Below are 23,953 nucleotides of genomic sequence, written 5' to 3' on the forward strand. Positions count from 1 at the left end.
GCGAAATTCGCATTTAGCTAGCTTATGGTCCTGGTAAGTATTAAGGAGAATTCTAACAGCATAACACATGGTTGTCTCGGTTCCCTTGTACATCTTTTGTTGTCTCTAATGACAAAGTGGCCGATGAAATCGAACGCTTATAAACATATACATATTGCTCGTTAATAACACCTACATTACAACCTTAAGTAACAATCTAGACATTAAACAAAATCGTTCTGCACTTGTAAAACAATAATTTTTCAGAGGATGGATGCTCCTATAGATGCAAATGAAACTAAAAGCAAGAACTTTTCACTTGCATATCACGGAAAAATAAACTTTTAGAATACCAAAATTACTGCTTGAAAGCTTGTTTTATAGAATTAAGGTTTACACTTTGTTCATCATTCTGTCCTATTATTTGACCAAAGTAAAAATTGTATTGCTTAAATTACTTGGCAAAATCTTTTAACGTTACTGAGATGATTCGCATGCTAAATCTCAAGATCAGTCAGCTCAAAAATCAAGTTTACAATAAGCCGTCAAACATTTTACATTAGTTTCTTTTTCCTGTCTGTGACATTCTGTGCAAGGACTGAAACACAAATTCATATCATAATTAGATTACATGTACATTTTATGACTCGGACAGCTAGCTAAAAGCTCCTATTAGACTAATATCATTTGGGATTTACAGACAATTTGATCGTTGACTTAAGCGTTACATTATTATAACGTTACTGCTAAACAAGTTAAACCTAAAACATCCATTTGATGAATCTTAAGGAACAATTTCCAGTGACACCATACATTCTGAGATTACATCTCCTTACAATATCAGCGAGAGTCTATTGTAAACATGTCAGTAGAAACCTCCTATATAATGTTAAGATATAGAAACCTTTAGTGAAAAAAACTTAATTCGTAACAACTTTCGGACAACAAAGGCATCACCATAACTGCAGGCAGGGTCTATATACCACTTATTATTGTCATGTTGCAGAACTAATTGATCATACAAATCAAATTTTAAACAAACAACCGGCATTATAGCATCTGCTGCCGCAAGTTTTACGCCTACGGATAACCGGAGAGGGTCCATTAGCAATATCTCTTTGCTACATTATAGAAGTTTATGCAGATAAAGGTACATTTTAATTCTCGAGTAATTTGCTATAGCAGGCGTGACCGTACAGCATTCTATTCTTGTCTCTGTGAACAAAATGCAGTTTTAACTGAAGTACTCTATATTCAACTGTCAATAAATAGAAACAAATAATTTACAATAAAAAATACACAATCAGTTTACGTTTTTCAAGTGATATCCGCACAAGTTTTACTATCTAGACATGTCCCGTTCATTGCGGATACCGTGCGTTTAAAAGATGTCAGTAATGTATGTAATAAATGGCCGCAGCGAACATAATTCATAATTGACACCGGCCTATGGTTGCACTAGATATGCTAAAATCCCCACCTCGCCGTATATTAACTTTTTATAAATGCTTTCATTGTCAGTTAAAGGCTTGTCATGCAATATTAAGGAAAAAGTGTAATAACTACGGATTACAGAGATGTTTTTACATATGAAAAATGATTACCAAAGACTTTTAGAAAAAAACATACAATTAACATCTTACACACGAGTATGATTACATCACTGAGGCAGACAGTTCTGTTGGATAATGCACATCATCTAGGCAGATATTTTTGTTGGTTATATCTGCATCATCCAAAAAGATGTTTTCTACTACCGTCCATGAATAGGCTCAATAAAACCGAGCCTGCAATATTTTCGTTTTTGTTGTGTTAAGCGACCAATGGCATTTCCACTTTTTCTATTCTGTTGATTAGATATGAATCACCGGGGCAGATTTTTCTGTTAACTAAATGTGCATCATCTAGTCACATATTGTTGTTGATTATATGTGCATCACCGAGACAGACATGTCTGTCCGAGGGAGATATTTTAGTTTATTGCATGTGCGCCAACAAGTCAGATATTTCTGTTGATTACACGTGAATCACCGAGACAGATGTTTTAGTGGGTTACATGTGCATCACCGAATGATATGATTCTGTGGGTTTCATTAAGAACTGTGACTATAACTGCAGTATTGAAAAGTTTTGAGGAAAGCACAAATTCGGCTAGTATTGGTGTTACTATTTTAATTATTGGTACATTTTTCGGTTAGCATAGATATATCAATTTAGATATCTATTGTTATGCCCAGTAGTTGCATCTTTTTAGCCGAGTATGAAGGAAAGGATTGAGAAATGGTTAACATGTCGACAGCATAACAACTCTGGATGGGTCACTAAGAAGCTTCCTCATATGACACTAGTAACGGTCTCAAGAGTGATTCAAACAAGCTTTACACTTTCATCCTAATCGAACTTACTTAAATTAGTATTAATTAAAGACCTAATTAATTTTAACGTTTGTCAAAAGCACATTCTTATTTAATGCAATTGATAAAACACGAAAGTTTTTAGTACTTGATATACACTCCTCTCGCACTTCAACCCACGTATGTCTTGCTAACCACATCCTACATGACAATAGCTTTAATTTGCGGTCAACAGAACTACGACAGTATTTCAAGCTGCAAATGTGTTGTTCTACATTTGCTAAAAGGAAGGAACGGTAAAATAGTTATTTGTTTAGATAAACGCCATTTCATTTACCGGCTGAAGAAAAAAAAGCAAAATGTCGTGGCCTTACACTAGTTAGTTTCATTACGAGTTTGATCAAATGTCATATATATTTCTCTTAAGAAGGTTAATTGATAGCGTATTTAATGCGATGAACATGAGATTGGAAAGGAGCATACGATTCTAAATTTGAATGGCGTAGGAAGAACTAAATGTGAAAACAGTAATTTATTCTCTAAGTTCAGTTCAATTTGTCATTCTTCTGTTACATTTACATCGGTTTTTTTTTGTTTTCGTACGTAGCAACCTTGTTTTGCTTATGTTATCAGTAAAGCAACGCCTTTGCAAAGTGTGTGTGTGTGTGTGTGTGTGTGCGTGCGTGCGTGCGTGCGTGCGTGCGTGCGTGTGTGTGTGTGTGTGCGTGTGTGTTCGGGTTTAACGTCTTTATCAACAATTTTTCAGTCATATAAACGATGGTAGCTAAGGTAACATAAAACAGCTATTTTTCAATCCATGGCATGCAAAGAAATCATAGGTCACTGGTATTGAAAAAGAGTTATCTGTCCTTGGAAACGGCGTATTTGTAATACGAAAATGACTAAAGAAATAGTTAACCAGAACTTATGCAATATTCAAGAGGCAGTGGAAGAAACAAACTTGGAACTTACCTATTTAATGTTTATCTCTGCTTTTTTCCACTGTTACAATCCACTCACCGCAATCATCACCGCCCCTCTTTTTTTACCCCACAATTTCACATATTGCATAAATATATGTTGATGGACTTTTGAAGCAACTCGTCTGATATATCTTTCCACTACAGTTTATATCAATTTTGTGTCTACTTTGCCATACTCTGGAATTGCTTGCTGTGTTCTGTGCTTACAGGAAATCTACCATTGCTTTTTCATTTTATCTGTCTTTTTAAAACTTAATATTGTACTTAAAATACTGTACCGTGTTTTGTCTCTCTCATAAAGCAGCATTTGCCAACTTTAAATGTGGTTATGTGGCGAGTGGTGTCACATTTATGCTAGAAACTGGGAGAAATATGACTTTATTAGTTGAAAATAGAATTTGGAAAGTAGATACCCCGGAAGCATCGAGAACAAGGCAAACAGTGCAAATTGCAGACTCGGTTTGATTGAGTCTGTTCATGAGCAGTAATGGAGAATGCAACACTGCCCACGCCCCCCTAGCACCGGCTTAAGCAGTATTGAATCTTCAAATCTAAAGGAGTTGAAATCAATGATCCCGAAAGACCAGAAAATATAACGACACTGAGATGAAGTCGGGGCGACTTTTTACGGCCGTCACACAGCACTTAACACCGGCTGTTATAAATAAAATCTGGAAAGTAGTTCCATCGGAAGCCCCGAGAACAAGGCAAACAGTAAAAATTGCAGACTCATTTTGAAAAACCTGTTTGTCTTTTTGTACATGATGTGTAGGAGATGACAGCAACCTTACCTAGCATTATTGTTAATATTATTATCATTACAAGATTTAGCTTACCAAAAGGTTCCTTCTAGCACATATAAAATATTCTTTTTAAGGGATATTGTTTTAGCATAATGTTACAAATATTTAATGATGCAATGAGAAAAATATGTTTTGTCATTTTTTGTGCAAACTTAATTAGATCTATTTAAGAACTAATCTAAGTATTAACAGTTTTATCATAACCCAAAGCTGTTTTTTTAATATAAGCAAATGCAGTACATATTATGCTATTGGAAGTATTTGTCTTGCAGTCTGTATTTCACTTCCGGATATTTTCATCACGCGACTACGTACACCAGCGAGTACCCGCACACTTAACACAAAGAAATTTCGTACATGCGTTTACGATTCGAAAAACAAATCAGGAAGTAAAAAAGTACGCAAAAGAAATGACTTGAAAATTTGAAACGTTAGAAGCTAAAGGAATCACGTGACCAGGAATTTTATTGCGTATTTTTTTGGCGGGAGTCTATTTTTAGATGATGCATATTCATTTCATTAATCTCTATTCTTTACTATGATATATTCAATCTAGGAGTTACATGATTTAAACTTTATTCTTGTGTCTTCTTGTTCTGTTATTTTACTTAGTTGTATTGCACTATTTAAAGACTGGAATAAAAATTGATTATGCATAAACACATATTGGGCTAGAGGCTATCTGTAATGAATATGCATGAGTCCAAGATGGCGGCGCCCTACAGGAAATCGTATTCCTTTAACGATACCCTTGTATCCATTACATGCTCAGTCAAGTGTGACATGTTCACCATAAGTGTTCCTTCTCTTGAGAAGGAACAAATATTATTTTTATTATTATTATAAACATACTTATTCAACAGAATAGAAAAAGTGGAAATTCCACAGATCGTTCAACACGACAAAAACGAAAATGTTGCAGGCTCGGTTTGATTGAGCAAACCGAGTCTGCTACACCTATCTTTAAGTGCCGTGTGGCGGCTTTAAAAAGTTTCCCCGTACTTGGATTCAGCGTTGTTATATCTTCTAGTCCTTTGGGATCATGGAGTCCATTCAACATATATGTAATCGAGTTCTGATGAAGCTAGTGCTAGGGGCGTGAGAGATGTTGCACATTTCATTACCTCTCGTGAACAGACTCAGTCAAACCGAGCCTGCTATTATTCTGATTGGTTGCATTATTTGCTTTACAACTTTTATTATACCAGATTTATATACTAGCAATGTACTGTGTATTCTAATACAAGAAACATCTTGTTTGCTAAGTGCCGAAATGTAACACAGTTTAACTTTAATTTTGACGCAGAAAAAATGGTTATATTGTTCTCCAACATTATGTTACTTAGATAATTATAATAGTTACTTAGATTTAGATGATGTGACAACATCTGATATGGCATACTGCAAAGAAGAAAGGCTCGTTTGTATAAAATGTTTTCACACAATTTATTAGATAATTCAAATTGTAGGAAAGAGGAATGTTCTTGTTACAGGTGAGATAACGTGCAAATATTGGTAAAACCGATGTTAAAAGAACAAAAGTGGAATTTTCTAAATGGGCACATATTATACTCAAGTGATGTTGAATGATCAAGAGACAATATCTCATCAAAAATCGTTCCGATGGATAATGAAGAAAATATGCACACATCCTCTTAAGAATGAAGCATTAAACGAATTTTTGCTGAATTCCAGTTAGTGATTGTTGAGAAAAAATTGCGAAATGATAGCGCTATAGTTTACCCATGTTCAGTAATCAAATGGCAATAAATCAGTTAAAATCATATAGGATAATATGGTATAACTCAATTAAAAATCGTTTGACCGGAACACGAAGATAATATGCGCAACTCCTCTTAATGATGAACCTTCTATGAAGTAAGGCTAACTTCCAACTGGTGGTTGCTGAGAAATACGCTGAACAAGAATTGTACTATAGTATACTACTGCTGAGATAAAGGGTAATAACTGGATGAAAAACCATCCGACCAAAACATAAAGAAAATATGCGCATTTCCTTCTTATAGTAAAGCCTCCTGTTAAGTTTCACAAAATTCCAACCAATGGTTGCTGAGAAATACTCTGGAGAAGAACTGTACTATAGTATACTACTGTTGAATATTCAAAGGACAATAACTGGGTGAAAAACAATCCGACATACCGGAACATGTACTCCTCTTGCTAGTAAATCTTTCTGTGAAGATTTCCTAAATTCTATCCAGTTGTTGCTGATATACTCTGGCCAAAAATTGTACAACTGTACACTACTGTTGAATAATTATAGGGCAATAACTCGATGAAAAATCATCCGATCGAAACACTTAAGACAATATGCGCATCTCGTTTTGATAGTGATGCTTCGTATGATTTGCAAAATTCCAACCAGTGACTGTTGAGAAATCCTTCGGGCAAGAATTGTACTATACTATACTACTGTCGAATAATTATAGGACAATAACACGGTGAAAAAAACATCCGACCAAACCATGAAGAAAATATGTGCATCTCCTCTAGATAATGAAGCTTCCTATGAATATTCACACAATATTACATATAAATATTATAATACAATTTTTGTCCGAAGTATTTATCTGCAATCACTTGTTGGCAACAAAAATATCTAAAGAAACTAGTATTTAAAGTTCCATATAGTTCTTAATGTTATGTTAAAAGCAGATAAATCAGTTATACGAAGAAATGTTATGCATAATCACATGGTTAGAAAGTCACTACTTTCGTTATAATTGTAGATGAACTTACATTGTATATGGTTAGTGCCAAAAAGGGAAGCAACATTGGATACAATGATAGTTTCAATTAACGTCAATATAACTAGTTTAAAACGTTATCATACAGTTACTTATATTTGGAAGGCATTAAAGATGAAAAAAAAACAAAGAAATGGAAACGTACTTAATAGTTTGTAAAACTATGAACATTTCTGATGACATGATGGAAAGGGCATGTTTACAATACAAAGCTAAATAAACAGATTGCTTTCTATCAACAATGATATTCTCATCGGATCATTACTAGGTATACCATTATGCCCAGATTGAACACCTCGGCTATTTACATTAGAGATAGTTATGATTTTTTTTATTTAGTTTTCACATTTTGTTTTCACTGACATTAAATAATTTAATTGGTAATGTAAAATATTTCCTCACGCTGAATATGTACGAGTATAACAGCAAATATATTTTAGTCATGTTTATGGTGTTATAAATGTTGTTCTTCTAAACTATATGGGAAAGTATCTCTGGCATTTGATTGTTTGATACCCTCATAAATTATAATAACAAAAGAATATAATTATATTCTATTTTGAAATAAATTCTTTTATTTTTCGTAGGCACAAATGGTTTTATTTTCTCTTCATTCTGCTGCGTAGACAGTTTCCGTATATTATAAGCAGCCTCATAGCTACCTAGCTATCTCGTGGCAGACTATTGCCACCATATTAACTGTTAATATTTTTCCTTTAAATTATACTTTCCGACATAAAAAACCAATTGTTAACGAGTAGCTTTTAATGATTTATCGGGCAATGGTATTTCAATTTATAGAGTTGTTGCAGAAAATAAAATGTCAGTTGATTTATCGCAAATTATTGAAACGTTATTGAAAACAAATATGATAATAACCTATAACAAAAAGCATTTTTGAACACCTGCTACCTGAACTGATAAAATGGCATTTCTAGATATTTTTTAATAAACCGTGCCTTTTCTACAAAAACAATTCATCTGCAGATACTTGGTGTTGTTTGCTTTGCGACACACTCATTGTTATCTTTTTGATTAGTTTTGCTTGAATGCACTGGATTATTATCTCGACTATAAGATTAGTCTAGCTATTCTACTCACCCTGGCGTCGGCGTCACACCTTGGTTAAAGTTTTGCATGCAAGTATATATGGCTATCATTTAAAGGCATACGCCTTTGAAACTTATTCCTTCCTTTTCTACGTCAATTACCGACCTCACTGGGTCAAGACCCTTAATTCTAACATGTATTTTGGCCAAATTATGCCCCTTTTTGGACTAAAAACATCCTGGTTACAGTTTTACATGCAAGTAACTACATGTATGTACAAAACTAAATACGTGTCTTCGCGGTAATAAACCTAGCTGGCAACATCAAGTCCCTTTACTGACATGTATTGTAGCCAATTTATGCCCCCTTTTGGACTTAGAAAATCCTATTTAAAGTTTAACATGCAAGTAACTATCTATAAAACTAAAGCAGATATTTATTTGAAACTCTACATGTGCTTCCGGGATTAATGTACTAGAAGATAGCATCAAGTCCAATAACTCTGACATGCATTTTAGCCAAATAAAGTCCCTGTCCGGACTTAGAAAGTTAGTACATCCTGGTGAATTATGTTTTACGGAGATTTCCAGATGCGGGCAGTACACTTGCATTCATAAAACTACTTTTCAGGTGGGTACATCTGTAATATTAATACAAAAATTTAAATAATGAAATGCTTAAAAATGTACATTTGTAATTGCATTCTTTATTCTAGACTGCTGTCCCAGAAGTGCACTGCCGTCTAAAAAATATTAGTGCTTGCAGAATTTCAAAGACAGTGCATGATAATGACAATACACAAACAAATATGTTTTGCTTTTATCTATTAAACACAATTTTCTGGCTATTGCAGCTTGCAGCAAATTTCCACTACATACATTTGTATTATAACCATCAATTTAATTTTCTGTGAAAATATGTTACAGGCTGAAAGAGACATGTCACAACTCTTGCCTCCAGAGTGACAAATACAAGTAACTGTTGATATTTTCTTAAAACTATCCATTTCTACTTTCAGATTTAAAACACAATGCAAGATAAAAAAATATTGGACAACATCTCAGATCTAGAACTCCAGATTCTTGGCAATGCGTATAAATTGAAGCAAAATAAAAGTATTCCAGGTGTAACAAATGCTCTTGAAACTAGCTAGAAGGGTTAAATGAAATGCATTGACGCTAAACATTCGCAATGAAAAAGGCAGTACAAGAACTACAGGGCCTTAGGAATAAAGTACATACATTAAAAGAAAAACTTAATAACACTGCACGTGAGAAAACAAAGGCATTGGGTGAAAATGGGAAGCTCTTGTTTAAATTAGCTACAAGTAACATAGAAAGCGAACACAAGCAATGACAGGAAAAAACAACTATTGAAATAGCAGACTTGGAAAAATAACACAAAAAATTACAGGAAAAGACTACCCAGCTTCAAACACAAATTGAACAGCAGGCATCACAGGACGTGTTTGGACAGGTGGATCCAGATCAGCAATAGGAAGACATCAATATTAATGATAACAACAGTGATGATGAAAATAACAATAATAATGAAAAGAACAATGGTGATATAAACAACAGTGAGGATGAAATCAACAATAATAATGAAAAGAACAATGGTGATGTAAACAATGGTGAGGATGAAAACAAGAATGCACCACCTCTGAAGAAACAAAAACTGTATAAAGCTCTAAGGGCACACTTACATACATCTGATGAGACATTTTTTGTGAATGCTATGATCATAATAGTTGTATTACTTGTGAGCAGCTGCTTGTCAACATGAAACGCATTGTAAATGAACATTTACCTTATTGAGTTCTATCGTCAGTTAAAAATACAAAATTATTTCTGGTTTTGGACAAAAGTTCAGTTTAAAGTATAGTTACCCATCATCTATAGAGAATACCTGGTTCGATTTCATACATTATATATGCATTTGTAATATACAAATATACAGCTTCCTTTTGAAAATGACCTTCATATATTTGTTCCTTTAAGACTACAGTTGTTATAGATTGATAAAAACTTGGCAGGGTAATCTGTGTCCAATGGACACATGTTTACTAGTTCTATACATCTCTTATATTTATGTGACATGAATTATCATTAATACAATGAAATGAATTTCAGATATTTTGGCATGGAAGTACGCAAGTAAGCCACCATTTTAGAGGTGCTGGATTATCATTACCAAAATACATTTTGGCAAGAAACAAACAATTTTTTTAAAAATATTTATCTACTGTTTGCACATAAGTAAAAAAATGTTTTTATACTGAACATATACTTATATTTAAATGAAATTAAAGCCAGATTGTATTTTGGACAATTGTTCTGTTTACTTTCTTACATATTTATCTTGTATGCTAGTACACAATGAAAACATGAAGATGATACACACATTTGATAGTTACTAGCTTACTTGTTTTAAACGTATCACATTAAAATCTAAATGACTTACTTATTTTAATTAGTTAAATTTTATTTCTTTCAGAAGCTCAGAAATAGTTTGCAGTCTAGTGTAATAATCACTTTTAGAGGTTCGGATGAAAAATTATATTAACTTGATCTTCCCATGACTGATGACCAGAGCAGACAGATTCCAGTCATTTACTAAAGTTAAAACCAAATATGCATACTGCCACTTCTTATTGTACTAAACGGTGGAATTTATTGTTATGACAAAAACAAATAATTCTGTTCATTTTGGTTTTACGGCGCACCAACACAGTATAGGTTATATGGCGCCAAACAGGACTACAAATTTTGATTTCACATATCATTTACATCAAATTATTTCATTTACTTACCCTAATTTCAGGTAGCAGGGTAGAAAAAAATAATTGGTTACCTTATACATGTCAGATTTTCAAGAAATGATATGTTCATATTTGTAATACTACAAACAAAAGACCGGAACGTTGGATGGCAACAGAACATGAAATATTTGTGGATAATAAAGACGTAAGAAATAATAATCATCAATTGTGAGACATATTTAAAAGTAACTGTTTTCTGTTTCACAGTTTTAGTATTAAGCTGTCTGATTTAGTATAAAGTACTTTAGCCCGCCCGCTTAGCTCAGTAGGGAGAGCGTTGGTCTACGGATCGCGGGGTCGCGAGTTCGATCCCCGGGCGGGGCGTATTTTCTCCGTGACGATTTGATAAAAAACATTGTGTCTGAATTCATTCGTACTCCACGTAGGGTAGGATGGCAGTTACTTGCGGAGAACACGTTTGTGCTGGTACAGAATCCAGGAATACTGGTTTGGTTTACTTCCCGCCGTTACATGACAGAAACACTGTTGAAAAACGGCGTTAAACCGAAAACAAACAAACAAATAAAGTACTTTGTTTAACTTGTGTAAACTAAATATCTTTAGTATGTGTGTGTGTGTGTGTGTGTGTGTGTGTGTGTGTGTGTGTGTGTGTGTGTTCGGGTTTAACGTCTATTTCAACAATGTTTCAGTCATATAGACGACGGTGTCTACTTGTAGCAGTCAGCATAATGCCCAACTTTATAGATCTACCTCACTGGAATACCACCCAGTCACATTATACTGACACAGGGCTGACCATGCAGTTTATGTAATGCCCTTTCCTTTTTATTGAACAATATTAATTTTACGTCAGGTTTGGGAATGCAGTTTTCAGACAAGTAATTGGTATTCCCATGGGAACAAATTGTGCACCCCTTGTCGCAGATTTGTTTTTATATTATTATGAAAGTGAGTGAGTGAGTTGAGTTTTACGGCGAACCGACACAAAATGGTCATATATCGCCGGAAAGAAGTCATATTGCAAACGCCAACTGTAAAGCATAAACATTGATGCAAAAATGTAAAGCATACCCAAAAACATCCATGTAAAACTGTAAAGAACACTATGAGTAATGTAAAACATATCTAAAACATCCATGTAAAATGTAAAGCATATCTAAAAACAGTTATGTAAAAATGTATATACGTGTGTGTTAAAATATCAGCTGCAAGCATAATAATATTGCAAGATGTAAACAAAAATATGAAATGTTAGATTTTTTTATATATTCCTATCTGCTTTAAAAACGATAAAATATTTTCGACTGAAACGTTTTCAAATAACTCTTTCAAAGATTAAACGTCATAGTAGACATTGTCGGCTTAAGTTGATGTGGACAATGAACTGTGAATGTGCTGTAAATTCTGGGGGTCTTCTCAAGACATACTTGCACATTTGTATTTCATTACAATAGCTGACTTTGTTCAAGACAGAATGTCATTCAAGTAGTATATAAACAGACTGAATGAAACTGAGTCTTGGTTATGTTCTATGCTTGTTTAGGAAGTAATTAAATTTTGAACAATTAGTTAAGGAATGTTCTCATAAGACATTAGAAGAGTTACTTTAACCAAGCATGAGTAAACTTGGTGTTTTATCAAGAGCTCTCCAAAATACACATGTACTTAGAATAAGATTTCTTTTAAAAAAAAGATAGTAATTCTACAAAAGTTCCATAAACTGTTTCCCATTTCAGTTGATACATTTTGTTTCTGCCTTAGTCATAAGTACGTCCGTCTGTCCGCCTTCATATACCCTGATCTAGCTTCTCAAAATGCTCTTAAAGGATTTAAACGGAACTCCACAGAAATGATATTACGAAGCCTTGTTGTGCGTATCCTCGGTTGTTTTTTTTTTTTTGTTGAGTTAGGGTCCCTTAAAAGTAGTTTAAATTTTGTCCGAACTGCTTTATAATTAGCAGGATTTGAAAACAATTTCATAGGAATGATCCGTACAAATTCCAGCTGAGCATGTGTTACGAGGTTCATATTTAAATGATCTTGTACTGAGTAATGGCCCTTTGATTATCATACATAAAGTCTATGGAGAGATTTTTTCTGTAATTCATCTCCAAATTTCATTGAAGCCTAAGGGATTTATTGAAATAAGATGTGCATATCGTTGGTACATACTGCTCGAAATATGTTTTCGGAGTTATGTCCATTATTCATTTTACTAAAAAAAAATGTTCGGACAAAGCTTTGTTCGGACACCACTGTACAACGTTGCCCCAGAGTGGGACCTGTACACAAATGGAAGAAGAAGAAGAAGCCAACTACTTCTCCTAGTATACTGCTTGTGTGATTTGACTGAAACGTCTTAGGAATGATAATTGCAGGTCTATATTATTCATAAGTTATGGATTGTACGTTGAATGATTTGACTTAATTGTATTTCATTATAAGAGATAGAAATTATGTAGACAGGCCCTTTTTCATTATTTTGGAAACGCCATCAACACCAGTGGAATTAGGAAAATGCTCTTGAAAATTGTTTTATTTGAGAAAATTTGCAAATAAACATAATCTATAGAGAATTTTTTTCCCGCTATTGTTAAAAGGTAAATAGTTACACATAATCATTTTCGCATAAAAGTAATGCAAAATCATATTCTATAATATAAAGAATCATCATCAGACTATATATAATGATTACAGTGTCAATAATAGTAGATATAGGCAAGTTGGCGAGCGTAGCGAGAATGGACATTCAAGGGTATTCTGATATAATGAAAAATGGAAGCTTTGCCGAAAAGGGAGTGCGATCGCACCCGTCTCGCCCCCTTTTTCCCCCCTCTGGCTACGCCCTTGCAGTATATGTTTCTTTGTTGTAAGTTAACATTAACCTTCTATTTTCCTTATAAAATTTGTAAAAATCTCATACATGCGTTTTTAAAAGTAATTTTTTGGATAAAACCATTAATATGAAAGCTTAGGTGCAAATGGTTTCCTACTCTCAATACATTTGTCTTTTGAATGATATTTATTTCACTTTTGTAAAATAAAAATTTGATTCGTTCTAAGACGGTTAATTTCCACTGATTTTGAAGAATAATTAACTTCTTTGCGAAGTTGTTGTTGTAGCGTCATGTGCAGACGACATGTCACGTGAACATGCGGTATCGTTATCAAAAGGTTAAAGTATATGATTTAATCAGTTTAGTTAATTTGTGATTGAATGTTTTATTCGACACAGTGAGTGTAAGTCTTAAATCAATTTTACTTCGCGAATAAGTCTTTTTGTGTTATATCACAAATTTTACAACATGAGAAATTCAATGAAATATTGCAGTTAATATCCTAGTTCTGAAAAGAAAGAGATGCGCATTTCTTCTTATGTTGTTGTTCTTACCTTTTTTAATCTTCATTTAAATATCAGTGTCAGTTATGTCAAATAAAAACGAATAAAAAAGGATAATAGATTAAAAGTCCGCCTTTTTAATATTCTTTTTTAGTCAGTGCTTTAAACTGCATCAGCAATACGTATGTTTTCATGATATCGACTAACTTTTTTATGAAATTAGAAAAAACAAGAGCTGTCTCCATAGGATGACACATGCCCCCGATGGCACTTTGAATGAATAGTTATGGCCGACGTTAGAGTTTAGAACCTTTGAGCTACGGACCTGGGTCTTGCGCGCGACATGTCGTCTTACTGTGGTACACATTCATGCCAAGTTATTTGAAAATCCATCCATGGATGACAAAGATATGGACCGGACACGCCCATCAATGCACTATCCTTTAACGTCTAAGTGTGACCTTGACCTTTGAGCTACGGACCTGGGTCTTGCGCGCGACACGTCGTCTTACTGTGGTACACATTCACGCCAAGTTATTTGAAAATCCATCCATGGATGACAAACCAAAATGGGATTTGAAAAAAAGTTGGATTGCAAAGGATGTTTGTGGTAGAAGGTGGGGTGTTTTAGAGTGATTTTTGTCCGGGAAAAGAAGAAAAAATGACTGAAAAAAGACCCCCCCCCCCTTTAAATCGGGGGGTGTTTTATGGAGGTAAAGGTTCGTTTTGGTGCATATTTGTTGCTGCAGATGTTGTCATAATGAAAGTAAGATGGAGTTAGAAATAACGGGTGTAAAACCTGGCAGACGTGTTGAGTTCCAGGATAACTTTGGTCCTAATATTTCTATAGGAATGAACTTTGACCCAACGTTAAATGCTACTTGGAACTGGTATAATAAAAAAAGACATTAACATTGACGCCTTTATTCAGTAAAAATGATTTGTCACTGACGTTTTTGCAAGGCGGTGCCCCACTGTGTTGAAATGGAAAAAATGGCATGCCGCAGGGCGATGTTTTGAGACCGAATTTATAATTTTTATAATTTTTTGCACTATATAAAGGTGTGAAAGGATGGCATCTGACCATAGATAAACAAGATGGAAAATAGCTCAGCGGTATTCAACACAATGTCGAATTCCTTTAGTACAGTACTGAGCGAGGCGTGTCCGACACATCACAAGGTGTCGATTAACGAAGCAAATATTAGTAGACTACATCTTGGAATTTCGGTAGAAACTTGGATGGAATTATTCACAGCCTACATCAAGAACAGGACAAGTTTGACCCTAGACTTTTCAAACATACCAGACAGTGAATATTTGATTGATGTGGAGTGTGCCTTACGTGATTTTCTGACTGCAAAGAAGTGTCTGTACGTGAAGTACGAGGACATAGCAAAAATAAGGACAGACTTGGATATGAGGTTATCTACCTGGATGTACATGTTAAGGAAATACATGAGTACTTATCATTCTGATATAGAACTCGAGTGGTGTGAGCACAGTTTGAACCCAAATTCGGATTGTACTTGTAATATCAAGACGGAACCCAAAATGATTGATGGAGCTGATCAAGTCTACGTCAATATTCTAACTTTATTCTGTGATCACCATGTTCATAGAAATTGGAGATAGAAAAATGTATTTGTAATTACTTACACGATCTTTGAAACATAAACATTTAATAAAGTGTATTTATCAACATTGTTTTGTTTTGTTGTTTTTTTTGTTTGTATTTCAATGAACAATTACCACTTACACTTTTATATCAGAAAGGGTAATGCTTGATCTATCTCTGAAACACTAGCAGTAACACAAGAACTGCTTCTATTCTGATTTACAGATAAAACCTAGAGGTGCACTGATAGTCAACATTGCGCACAGTTTTGACGCGAAACAGCCCAAGGCTAAAGGCGTAAGCAATGTACCTGTAACACTTTACCGTCAATAAAACAGACTATTTTCTGAAAACATGCATTTTTTGCTGCCAAACACGGTTGCATTCTGATCTAAAGCATTGTGCACATTTGTGATACAAAACAGCTTATTTCAATAACTGCACAGGTTCAAAAATTATGTTCATTACACCAGGCATTGTTGATTTAGTGAGTACAAGGCTTTTAGCACCATAAAAACAGTGAAACAGAGAAGTCTGCGAAACAACTGTGACGGTCTTGATCAATTTACAGCGTACACATACTGACAGTGCGTGGCAGTCACAACTGCATTGAACAAAGTTCTCTCTGCTCTGAGTTTTGGAGCTTTATGGAATAATTTAAAGGACTTGGAACTATCAATATGAAAAGGTGAGTGTATTTTGTGGTAGCGAATACCACTAATTTAACTTTGGTACGTTTGTCTTAGAAATAAACACTTTATTTTGACTTTTTTGTGCAACGTCATATGAGCAGAATGATGCAATTTTTGTCAAACTTTGAGAGCTTCTATTTCGCAAACGCGTGGATGTAAAAAATATCTCTTTTAGGACAAGAAAGCCTGTTCGCTAGCGTAATGAATGCATGCAGAAATTTAATTCTAGAACATTTGGTTATGTGTATTTTTAACCATGAAAAATTGTTCAAATTCGTGTGAAATGCTCGCGAAAATGAGTGATTTTGAAACGTAAATATCTTATTCATTTCTCAATGGAAATTCATGTTGTTGGTCTCATTCGATAGCTGAACCCTTTCTTGTTTCGATGTTAATTTGTCAAAATTTACACAAATCTGGAAATAGATGATTTTTAGCTCAGAAGTGACAGACCGTATTACCGGCATAACAATGATGCGCCATTTGCAAAGTTGCAACTTTCAACCGTCGTAGTTTTCTAATGCATGAACAGAAATAATATCTGCTTTAGAATCAGAAAGCCAGTTACCCAGCCTAATAAATGCATGCAAAGATTTTGTTCCAAAACATTTCGATGTAGTAGATTTTTAACTCTGAAAAAAGTGACGGAATTCGTCAAAATAGGCACGAAAATGAGTGATTTTCAGACGTGAATATCTTATTCAATCTTCGATGTAAATTCGTGTTCTTGGTCTCATTCTATAGGTAAAACCTTTTTAGTTTTATGATAATTGTGTCATAATTTACAATCTTGGAGAAAGACTTAATTTCTAGCTCAGAAATGACACACCACGGTAAACAACAAAATGGCCGCTCCGTGACAACAAAGGTACATGTTTGGGCGATAATTCTGCAAAAAGTAAACAAGATACGCAACTGACAATTTGATACCACAAAGACAAATGTCTCCGCTTTACAATGAGACCATTTTCAGCTTTCTGCTGAAAGGTTAATTAAACTTTTTAAAAAATGTCATTGATAACAACCAAATTATAGTCTATTCGGGAACCTCAGAGCTTGACATTGTGAACACCATAGATAGGTCTTGCAGTTGAGATGTCTATTAATACCTTTTATGGTAGAAGTAAAGGTATTTTTTTCTGCCGATGGTAGGTATGTCAGATACAATATTTATAATAGCTTTCCCTGACATTCTTTTTGAAAATATCTGAAATTATGTAAGTTTATATGATTATTATGAAGGTATATATGAACATTTAGCGTTCGTATTGAGACAGGTTACCAAACAATTATATGATTTTTTATTGCAGTTTAACATCCACAGAAAAATGTATTAATGTATCTGAATCGACTTTCATTTCATTTTGTTCTACAAGGACAATTTGTATAAAGTTAGCATTGTATATTGCTTGAAAAGAATGCCGTAATTTGGAATGCCTTTCATTACCTTATAAGGGCGGCTGCTATTGAAACTCCATATTCAAATGTTGTCAAAAAGGACATCGGACAAATTCTAGGGAGTTTGTCTAAATTTAACTGTAATTTCATGATTCAAATAACAAATGATTTGATATAATGGTTTCAAATACTCATAAGTTATATGATAGACTTTAAACTGAATTTTATAATCAAGTCTACAGATTCAGCCTATTCAAACGATGCTCTGTAAACATCACCAACATTGGAGGCCCTTACATGTCCAGTTATTATTTTGTTTGTTTATTCACATATTTCTAAATTACTAACAACATTACCATTATGTACTCAGCTCCTTCGTTTTCCATACAATTCAGGTGAAATGCGGTATACATCCTCAACATATGTATGCATGGTCGGGACGTTAAAAATACATGTAATTATTATTTTCTAAGTTATACCCTGTTCTGGATTTTTACATACCGCAATTAAATTTGCACATAGTGTTCTGAACTCCTTTAACAGTTTCCATCCAATTCTAATGGAACTTTGTATCCATTATCAATATGAAGAGGACACGCACATATTGCTGGGACTTTCATGTCAGAATGTTTTCTTATTTTTCCCCTTTTTAACTTTGAATTTTATTTCAAACATTTTCATGCATTCTTGTCGTTAAAGTATTTTCACATAAGCTAGTGTCTGGTCAATCGCTTGAATGTGGGAATTGATTCAAACTTCGCACTCTTGTTCACTGTTATGATTTGACCTGTAATGCTCTTGTACCATGTCTTTATTATTGTTGATATTTTAAAAACAAGGTTTTTTTAAATAGCTGCGCATTGTTTTCCTCCGACAGTTTGTTTATTTTGGTGTGACACAGTGTTTGCCATTTTGGACAGTGGGAATATTCCTAAATTTAACTTACACACAACAGTTCCATAAAAAGGTCATATATTTGATCAGATCTTGATGGGCAGAAAAAATCTTAATCAAGTGATAGAATTGTGCTTACATATATGGTTAACAGTGCTTTTTATACGCTCGAAGGGACGTATTATGTTATACCTCCGGTGTGTCCGTTAGCAATTTCGTGTCCGCTCTGTAACTCTTGAACCCCTTGAAGGATTTCAAAGAAACTTGACACAAATGTTCACCACACCGAGACGACGTGCAAAGCGCATGTTTTGAATGTCTCGCTTTACGGTCACACTCAGGGGTCAAAGGTCATATCAGTTTGTTCCATTCCGCTCTGTAACTCTTGAACTGCTTGAAGGATTTCAAAGAAACTTGGCACAAATGTTCACCACACCGAGACGACGTGCAGAGCGCATGTTTCGGATGACTCGCTTCGAGGTCAAGGTCAAACTTAGGGGCCAAAGGTCATATATGCCTTTGCTTTGTGTATATTGCTCTGCATTGCAGTGCTCTTGTTTTTATTTGGCAGATCTCTTTTTCGTTCACTTACAATAATTTTTTTACTTCCCTTTTATGTTACTATAAATAGCTTATTTTGAAACTTTTTTATTATTGGCCGTAGGGAAAAACCGACACCACTTTTCTGTGGTACAACATGGATGGTACCTCCAACCTGTAGGTGTATTTTGACATATCTGTACCTGGTAAGGATTTTTTTGTGGACTTGGATATTTTTTATAGCGCAAAAATAATGTGGTACAAGGAACTAAGAGCTCATTTTATATGGTATATAACCCCATATAGCTGAAAACCGATTTTCTTAGGGGTGCCCGTAGAAAGAGATTTCATACATTTGGGAGATGGTTTTGCAGAGGAATTCTTAAACTGCATAATGGTGTATGAGAGCAGTATGCGTCTACTTTAATACAGATGATCTCCAAGACCACAAATAACATACCATAGCGGACAGTGTTAGTAAAATAAACTCTGTAAAAAGATCCTTTTACATTGTCGCCGTATGAGGCAGACGTGTTGCTCTTGAATCTTACCATAATAACTCTGCTCTCAAGGGGAGGGTGTGGTCATGACTGTTTGTTACAATAAGGCTGTTATTATTATTATTGTCATTATTAATATTGTTATGATAATAATTATAATTATTATTATCATTATTATTATGTACAACGCCACTGAATATATCAACGTATAAAAATAGGCGTTTAATCAAATTATTCAGTTCGTTTCTTTAAAATCATAGATTAAATTATTCAGCTTAACAACAGATATATCAATATCTTTGAACATGTTTTATATAGTCTTTATTTGGATTTAATTAGTCTGCATAATTAACTTGTGGCTATGTAAATTGCATATTTGGCACCTGCGCCAACAATTAAGCATAATCTGTTTTCAATTATTTACATAAAGACAATGATTTGTAGACATGTTACAAGAATATTCAGACTGTATGATCCGTATTTAGAAGACTTGTAAGTAATTGATAATTACAGCCTTAAGGTCACATTTCTGAATTAAAATAAAGAGAGGTTGCTACGTCAGTACTTGTATGTATATGCAGCAAAACTCCTAAATAAAATATTAAGCTTCAACTAAATGGTATTCCATAAATAAAGCAGATTGTACGGAGCCTGTGAAATGACATTTTTAATTCTTTTAAAACTTTAATTCTAGATATTATGTCCTAAATATTCCTTTTTACGAATTCAAATAATATTTCGTTTAACGAATTAATATTTCGTAAAATAACAAAATCCTTTTTTCGTAGAAACAAAATCTTATTTCGTAATACGAATGAAGACTTCGTAAAATTCGAATTTTCAAAGAAGATTCCATGAATACGACATAACATTTCGAAAAAATGAAATGAAAAGTATGATAAGGGCTCCTTTGAATTGGCCCTTCAGGTAAACATGCATATTTAAAGCATCATACGTTTTCTAACAGTCCATTTATGGATTGTGTGGAAACTGTAAACTGCATTTTGACACCACAGAAAAGAATGAATCACACTTTGCATGTACTGAATTGCAACGTCTGTATTTTGTTTATTGAAAATAGACGTTAGACTTTACACCTTATGTGACTAACGACAGGATCTGACACATTAAGTTTGAAATATACTGAAACTTATTTACAATGCGACAGAACCAAAGATACCATACCGTTTGGATGATAATTCTTTTGACTACAGGATTGCACTGCGTTCGTCAGTTTGCCTTGTCTGTAGCCAGTCTGTGCAGGGAGACATATTCATATACCTTGGGATAAATCTGAACAGGAAATATGATATGCAAGTTCATTTTAGGTCCTGCTTAAGTTAGTTATTGCATTAGGACTGTATCTCTTAAATGCAGGTATGCATACCTCCGCGCCTGAGTGATAAAGGTCTCTGGCATCGAATCACTGTTCCCTCGCTGATGTGGCTCGAAACCTTGTTGTAGAATTCTTCATGTGCCGAAGCAATTCAGTCAGCTGAATCTACCCAGGTGCCCGCTAGTTAATAAAAAAGCACTGAGGGGCACCCAGGGACTTCCTTCACTATCAAAAGCTAGAAAACTCGCAAAATGTCCTAAGTAGTGTCGGTGTGAATTAAAACAAAGATACAACAAGCAAACAAGCAGGCATATTGGTCTCATTTTACAAAACATTCAATATTAACACAAGACATTGTCCTTTAACACATATAACGCTCATACATAGTTTTAAACGTATTCAGAATCAATTATTTATTGGCATGCATTGAAAGAAGGGGTAAGTCCATTTACACAAAGTATTTGCAATCGATATTTTCAATAAATCTGTATTCTTTTTAGTCTTACATTTGTACGTCGGATTTTGCCGCTGTGATCAAGGTGTTTTGATTTATCGATCATTGATTTTTTTACTATGTTTTTCGCTTGCCCCATAAATATTTCGCTCGCTTGTCCAAATTTTATTCTTGAAAACTTTAGGAGATATAAATCAGTTTGGTGTAGCCTAATTCGATGTCGTATCACGGCCTACGTTAAGGTAAGTGCTATTTTCTTTTTCCAAGATACTGTGGGTCTTTATGTAATGTAGACTATCACCAATGCCATCAAAATAGAACGTTTTGTACTATGAAATCGAATTGCAGTGCTCTTCCTGCCAGTTGTAAATCTATCTATCTATCAATCGATCCATCCATCCATCGGCGTTCTCTACCGATTTGAAGCATATGCATAATTTCCGGAATCCAGAACTGGTGATTGCACACCCATAACATAAAATCAACATCTAAAAGCCCGCCCGCTTAGCTCAGTAGGTAAGAGCGTTGGTCTACGGATATCGGGGTCGCGAGTTCGATCCTCGGGCGAGGCGTATGTTCTCCGTGACTATTTGATAAACGACATTGTGTCTGAAATCACTAGTCCTCCACCTCTGATTCATGTGGGGAAGTTGGCAGTTACTTGCGGAGAACAGGTTTGTACTGGTACAGAATCCAGGAATACTGATTAGGTTAACTGCCCGCCGTTACATGACTGAAATACTGTTGAAAAACGGCGTTAAACCCAAAACAAACAAATCAACATCTAAAGTTTAAGGAACTAACTTTGATATGAAGCATAAATCTTAATCCACTAAATCAGATAAATCAATAAGTAAGACCATATTTCTAATATATATCAATAGTTTGGAATAACTGTACTTGAATAGATTACAATCTGACGCAGTTATAATGGTAGGTTGATTAAGTATTAAGTGAAGGTCTGTTTCAATTAATAAAGTCTTCGGTTCCCCTTGCAGACGGACGTTTATAAAAATTGGTTCAAATATTGGTTTACTTATAAACATGGTCAAAATACTCCAATCATTTATTTCTATTCAGGTTTTAGAATTGTCATGGTACGGACTTGTTCACGTTAGAGGAGAATATGTGCCAGGCAGCCGGTAATCGAGAGGTAATCGATAGGTCACGGGCTCGAACTCCGGACTGACTGCACATTTGTCTCATCCTGTGACAGAATGAAATTCGTTTATTTAAAAAAAAAATAACGATTTTGTAGATCTACCTAGACGTCTAGGAACTGATTCTAAATCAGTGCAACCACTAGCATTAAAACTTTTGGAAGATCAAACTGTATGCGATATAGATAAATTTTCGGACTGAAACGAATCTGAAAAATATTTAAAACAGCTGTAGTAACTTACAAACATGACATAATAAAACATTTACAGATATTTCAACTTGCGAATTTAGGTATTATAATGAAAATACTTGCCATTACCTTTTCTACTCATTCTAGATCTGTTAACAGTTGGAATAGAAACCTGTAACGATGCAGGGGATTGTCCATTATGTACCAGTTCTGGTGAGTGGCAGGCCCAAATGACGTGATATGGTGGTGCGGGTTTGGAAGCCAAACAAGGGAAGGAATAGTTTTCTTTAATTTTATTTTCATTTCCCTATTCTAGGTATATTTCTTCTACCGCTCCTAAGATTTAAGAATGTTTTTATGTGTATTTGTTTGAATGTATATATAGCCCCATGACTGAACTGATATTTATAGACAAACCTTCCGTTCTGTTTAAATGACATTATGTAGAACGGGCCGTTCGCTGATATTATAACTCGCGGCCCAATCCACTATATTAGTTTTATTATAATTATTTGACTTACTAACGATAAAATATTATTAAAGTTAGTATTTCGTTTTGCGACTATGTTGCTGAGTAATTGAACTCCTCGATTCGTAATAACTTGCTCCTCTAAATAAAACCTCTTTAATTCGAAGAACACATCGGACGTCAGAGGGTAAATAAAAGCAATTTAATCGCCGTAATCAAGAGCCATTTAAGTCATTCTTGTGTCCAGTCGATAACGGTGCAGTTTTGTACCTCATATAACTTATTAATTTATGTATCATAAAAGCATACACTTTGTTTCCATCTTAATTATTGTCACTTATATGAACGTTTTTTTTTTTTTTTTTTTTTTTTTTTTTTGGTTGGGAGTAATGTCGCACCGGCACAATTTTAGGTCATATGGCGACTTTCCAGCTTTGATGGTGCAGGAAGACCCAGGTGCCCCTCCGTGCATTATTCCATCACGAGCGGGCACCTGGGTAGAACCACCGACCTTCCGTAAGCCAGCTGGATGGCTTCCTCACATGAAGAATTCAACGCCCCAAGTGAGGCTCGAACCCACATCGATGAGGGGCAAGTGATTTGAAGTCAGCGAACTTAACCACTCGGCCACGGATCCCCCTC

Source organism: Mercenaria mercenaria, chromosome 7, assembly GCF_021730395.1.
Source record: "Mercenaria mercenaria strain notata chromosome 7, MADL_Memer_1, whole genome shotgun sequence".
NCBI classification, from domain to species: domain Eukaryota; kingdom Metazoa; phylum Mollusca; class Bivalvia; order Venerida; family Veneridae; genus Mercenaria; species Mercenaria mercenaria.